General features: G+C 38.4%; 1 non-coding gene across 1 annotated transcript; it reads right to left on the bottom strand.

Moving 5' to 3' along the window:
- Positions 1 to 4,075: 4,075 nt before the first annotated feature.
- On the bottom strand, positions 4,076 to 4,182 carry LOC149018517 (small nucleolar RNA R71). The gene has a single exon (XR_016173320.1). It is a non-coding gene; the product is annotated as a small nucleolar RNA R71 (small nucleolar RNA).
- Positions 4,183 to 6,241: the final 2,059 nt, after the last annotated feature.

The following is a 6,241-nucleotide window of genomic DNA, read 5'->3' as shown; positions in this document are numbered from 1 at the left end:
ATAGCTGGTCGCATATCCAACAAAACCAGATATTGGCACTAGAATCACAAGAAGGCTGATGACATAACCTTGAAACTTTCTTCCCACCAGAAGCACTGCAGCTTTCCGGAGAGCTTCTACTCCATAACAAGCATCTTCTAAAACGGACACCACAAGGCCAACCATCCAAATCAACGCTAAGTAGAGGCATATGGCGAGAACCAAAAGAACCATCAAGAGAGCTAGTGCAAGATACGCAAAATGGTAGTTTTTGGTAAATATGGTGAGCAAGCCAAATATAATTACAATAAGAACAACAAACCCTACACTCATGAGAGAAATATAGAACTTAGTGATCGCTGGTCCACGCCAAATTCTACTGATCTGTGCTAAAAGATCCTTAAAAGTGATTCTCTTGCCAGAGTAAATTGTTAGGGCTAATCTGGTATTTGTCTTGCTTAAGTCATGAACCGAACCGGTTGGGTTCAATTTGGTTCACAGCCTATTGTATTAAGAAGGCTGGGTTGGTTCAGGGGTATTGTGTGCAAATCGATTTCATTTTGAGATTTTTTCTCTCTGTTCTACGGGTTCTTCTTGGAGCTCTCTTGAAGTTTCGTTCATGGCCGTCGTGTTCGATTGCTTGTAGCTCTGATTATCCCTGGTGCTTGAAGGAGGTAACATAGGGCTTTTGATCGCTGGAGTGAGGCGAACACTCGATGGTACTTTGGAGACCTGTGGTTGCTTGTATCAGGTGTATTCGTATTCTCTTCTTTTTTCTTCTAGATCTGTAAACTCCCAAAGACTTAGTGAATTGGATTCATACCTGAATCCCGGAGAGTAGGCATATGCCGAACTCCGTAATCATGTCTTCTTCTTCTCTGATATTTGAATACCCTTGTATGTTCGGTCCACAAGATATTAGGGCATGAGATTTTGATAATACGATCACAAATTGGCATCAGAGCCATCTCATTCATGTTCCTTGCTTCATTTAGGTATTGTTGAATCATTTAAATCCTAAATTTGAAGGTTGCTTATATGGTTTAAGGTTATCTCAGGTTACATTCTTAATTTCTTTAAATTCTTTTGCTGCTTATACCTCTGATATATGAATAACAATTCGGTTCTTATAGTTTCTATTCAATTCTGTCATAATTGTTAATATTATGAAATTGTTTTCATTTCATATGTTATGAATATGCTATGATTATGATTCGGTTCTATAAAACCTCTGTTAAAAGTGTTTCATATGATTGTGGTATACTCTGTTAATGTTTTTTGTAACCTGTTGGGTGACAATCTGAGTATAGGTAGGTAATTCTGATATGATTAGGGTTTAATTAATCTCATTTATTTTTGCCTCTCTGATTATACTATCTGCTGTCTAAACTTTCTTGTTAATATTGATCTAATACTTGGTATGTATTGATCTCGTGGTGTTAACATCCCGATTATTAGGCTGTCAGAACTTGTATAAATTGAGCTTATGTTTTTTTTTTTTTGTGATTAATTAATATTGATTATTTAACTCTTTGTTAGAATAATCTTTTATTTTTCAGAATTGGTTAATCAGTATTTGTGAATAGTATTCTTGTATACTGATTAGTGTCTTGTACCGGGTTCAAAGTGGAGCCTAGTAAGGGTTTCTATCTACCAGGGGAGGATACTCCTCCCAGTGTGGTTAGTGTTATTACCACAGGCTCTAGTAGAGCTGTAGGACTAGGGGGGAACCCTAGCTACCTAAGTTTGGATACTCCTATGGGGGGGTTCCAGGGGTTTATATTTTTTTTTTTTATTCCCCACCCCCCCTGCTTTTTTTTTAGAAGGGGGTTGCTTCTTTCTACCCCCCACCCCCCCCCCCCCCTACCACACACCCCCCCCCCCCCTTTTTTTATTTTTTCCCCCCCCCCCTGTTGATTGAAGTGATGGAGAATGCAATTGGTTGCATGCTGATAACTTTATTTCATAGAGTTAAGATTTATAACTTTTATACTTGAGATGGCTTGATTTAGGAGTATTTTGTCTTTGTTTTAGTGATAGTATTCATTAGGTGTTGTTTTATTTAGTCTCAACATGTTGCATTTTGTTTAGTTCATTTTTTGTCACATTGCATGAATTTCCCTTCTTTTTATGGATGAATTTGACTGTTTCTCTTTCTCTTGAACATGTAGGTGAAGATTCATAATAGAAGAACATGTCCACTAACTTTGTTATAGAGTTGTTGCTGCATTGCTACAACAACGGAGCAGAATATTCTCAGACCCAATTCAAATGGAATTGACCAAAAAGGGCTAACTTAAGTGGACTAAATTCTTGTAAATACATGATGGTTTTCAGCCCTTGATCTCAGGAGGAAGGTTCTAATCCTATGGCCAGAATCTAACCTAATGATTGAAGACATTTATGGAAGAAAGAGAAGAGAGGCAAGGAGGAGAGAAGGAGATATTCGACCAAGGTGTGGAAGAGAGACTTGGCTGAGAGGAAGGAGGTAGAGAACAAATGCTGGAGCTCTTGTGGAAGCAAGGAGCTGCTGGAGTTGCTGATTTGCTGAAGAAGAAAGCTGGAGCTCATGTGGAAGCATTGAAGCCTTAGTTTATTCTTGTTTTTATAACTCTATCTACTTATTTTCTAATCTCATGTCAACTATACTTGGTTTTATGCATTTGAATTCTGTTATGGGCTAAATCTTAGCTGTGTTGGGATGATAGTAGTACCTAAACCTGAATTTTGATATGTAACTAATCATGTGTTCTTTAGTTTTATTGCAATCCACTTTATTGTTAATGAATTCAGCATGTTATATTGACTAATTTCAGTTCTTGAATGATCTTTCTTGAATGAATGTTATGATTTCATTAATTGGAAAATTAATGAAGTCTAGGTGTTTGTTGAATTGTGTGAGTTAGTATCATCTTTAATTAGGTTGTGTTAATTAGTAGGTTGGGTAGGAATACCCAATTACCTCACATTACCATTGATTGGATTGGGTTTAAATTGCATTCTTAATTCAATTCTTCATAGGAATATGCTGATGTTGATTTAGGATGCTAGCTTATGTGTATTGGAAAATACCATATTGCCATTCATTCCAAGTTCTTGATTTATCTTGGGGTTGTAGTATTGCTTTAGTATTTGTGTTTTAAAATTCAGGGGAAGGGAAATTTGATTCCTAACACACTTGTCACTCATTAAGTTTCTTCCATTGCTCAAATCTACATTTTAGTTCCTTAGTTTTCTTTAACTGTCATTTGGTTAATTAGTTAGACAAACACCAATCAACCTTGTTAATTTCATTTAAATCAATTTTATTTTTACATTGAAAGTTAAGGATATAATTCTCCGTGGGATCGATACTTTACTTATCATTTATTACTTGATTGCGATACGTATACTTGCGTGATATCTTAAGATACAAGCAACAAGTTTTTGGCGCCGTTGCCGGGGATTTTTGTCTTTAATAATTAGTGTAGAAGTAAGTTTTTGTTTTATCTACTGAAATTTCTTTACTTTGATATTAGTTTCCTTTTATTCTCAGGTGCTTTTACCCTTGTATGAACATGCTGCCTGATCAAGAGTTGGCACCCTTTGACATCGAAATAGAAAGGACATTTCGAGCTAGAAGAAGGGAGCAACGAGGCCTAGCAGCAGTTCCAACAATGGCTGAAGCAGTGAGAAATGGATTGAATAATAATGAGACTAATATGGCAGCTGAGGGTGATGATAGAGATAGAGCCATCAGAGCATATGTTGTCCCCATGTTGCATGAGCTGAATCCAAGCATAGTACGGCCAGATATTCAAGCCTTACATTTTGAACTTAAGCCGGTGATGTTCCAAATGCTTCAAACCGTGGGACAATTCAAGTGGGCTTCCAACGAGAAGATCCTCATCTCCATCTTAGACTCTTCATGGAAGTAAGTGACTCTTTCAAGATACCTGGAGCAACTGAAGAGGCTTTGAGATTGAAGCTATTCCCTTATTCATTGCGGGATAGAGCAAGAGCATGGTTGAACTCCTTACCTCCCCAATCAGTAGCTACATGGAATGACTTGGTAGAGAAGTTCTTGATGAAGTACTTCCCTCCAACAAAGAATGCCAAGCTCAGAAATGACATAACTGGTTTTCAACAGTTGGATAGTGAGTCTTTATATGAGGCATGGGAGAGGTTTAAGGAGCTCTTGCGTAAATGTCCTCATCATGGCATTCCTCATTGGATTCAGATGGAGACTTTCTACAATGGTTTAAGTGGACAAACTCGATCCATAGTGGATGCATCAGCCAATGGGGCTATATTGGCAAAGTCTTACAATGAGGCTTATGAAATTTTGGAAAGGATGGCCAACAACAACTACCAATGGCCAGCTGAAAGAGCTGCTGCAAGTAAGAGGGTGGCTGGAATTTATGAGTTGGATGCAGTGACAGCCTTAACTGCACAAGTTTCATCTCTCACTAGTGTGTTAAAATCTGTAAACTTGGCTGCAATCGTACAACCACAACAAAATCTAGCAGTCTCTTGTACATATTGTGGTGGGGAGCATGTCTTTGATAGTTGTCCATCTAACCCAGAATCAGCCTACTATGTTGGTAATTTCAGCAAAGCTAATAACCCATATTCCAACACTTATAATCCTGGTTGGAGGCAGCACCCTAACTTCTCTTGGAATGGTCAAGGACAGAATGTAGGCCCATCATCTACCCCAACTAGACCTTATCAGCTTCCAAGTGCTCAACAGCAAGTGAAGATTCAGCCTATAGAACCTTCTTCATCAATTGAGCTCCTATTGAAAGAATACATGGCAAAGAATGATGCAATTATTCAGAGCCAAGCAGCTTCATTGAGAAATTTGGAGAATCAAGTTGGGCAGCTAGCTAATGCTTTAAGCAACAGACCTCAAGGATCACTGCCAAGTGATACTGAAAATCCTAGGCGGGAAGGCAAAGAGCATTGCAAGGTTATTTCATTACGGAGTGGGAAATATATAGAGCCACCTCATGTTAAGTCCAGTCAACCGAAGGAAACTAATCCTGTCCAAGAAGAAAGGGAAAAGGAAGATCCAGTGGCTGTTCAAAAGGACCAATCTGATTTTGAAAACCAAAGTGTTGAACCACCAGCTACAGCTCCATTGCAACAGGGTTCTCCAGAAAAAGTGCCTTATAAACCACCCCCCTTTCCTCAAAGATTTCAAAGGCAGCAACAAAACCATCAGTTCAAGAAATTCTTGGATGTTTTGAAGGAGCTCCACATCAATATACCATTGGTAGAAGCACTTGAACAAATGCCAAATTATGTGAAATTCATGAAAGACATCCTTTCTAAAAAAAAAAGATTTGGAGAGTTTGAAACAATAGCCATGACACAAGAGAGTAGTGCCTTCTTGCTGAACAAGCTTCCTCAAAAATTAAAGGATCCTGGGAGTTTCACCATTCCTTGTGCTATTGGAGAAAATTATATAGGGAAAACCCTTTGTGACCTTGGAGCTAGCATTAACCTTATGCCAATGTCAATCTTCAAGAAGCTTGGTGTGGGAGAAGCAAGGCCAACTACAGTAACACTTCAGCTGGCTGATAGATCCTTAGCTCATCCTGAAGGAAAAATTGAAGATGTTTTGGTAAGAGTTGATAAGTTCTTCCTTTCACTGATATGGTGGAACAATTTGTAGAGGTGTTTATGGATGATTTTTCAGTTTTTGGAGAAACTTATGATGAATGTCTCACTCACTTGGCAAAAGTTCTACAGAGATGTGAAGAAACCAATTTAGTCCTCAACTGGGAAAAATGCCATTTTATGGTTAGAGAAGGGATTGTTCTTGGACATAAGGTTTCCAAATAGGGTCTAGAAGTGGATAAAGCTAAGGTTGCCATTATAGAAAAATTACCACCACCATCAAGTGTGAAAGGGATTAGAAGCTTTCTTGGACATGCTGGGTTTTATAGAAGGTTCATAAAAGATTTTTCACAAATATCTAAACCATTGTGTAGCCTGCTTGAAAAAGAAAGCCAGTTCAGCTTTAGTGAAGCATGTATGACAGCATTTTTAGAGTTGAAGAAGAAGCTAATCTCTACACCCATCATTGTGGCACCGGATTGGTCTATTCCCTTTGAGGTCATGTGTGATGCTAGTGATTGGGCTGTAGGAGTAGTTTTGGGACAGCGTAAGAATAAGGTATTCCATTCAATCTATTATGCTAGTCGGACCCTATCAGGAGCACAACTGAATTACACTGTCACCGAAAAAGAGCTCTTGGCAGTTGTGTTTGCATTTG

The sequence above is a fragment of the Hakea prostrata genome, chromosome 4 (genome assembly GCF_041222555.1).
Source record: "Hakea prostrata isolate BN-2017 chromosome 4, UWA_Hpros_2, whole genome shotgun sequence".
Lineage (NCBI taxonomy): Eukaryota > Viridiplantae > Streptophyta > Magnoliopsida > Proteales > Proteaceae > Hakea > Hakea prostrata.
This window is presented reverse-complemented; position numbering and strand designations above follow the sequence as displayed.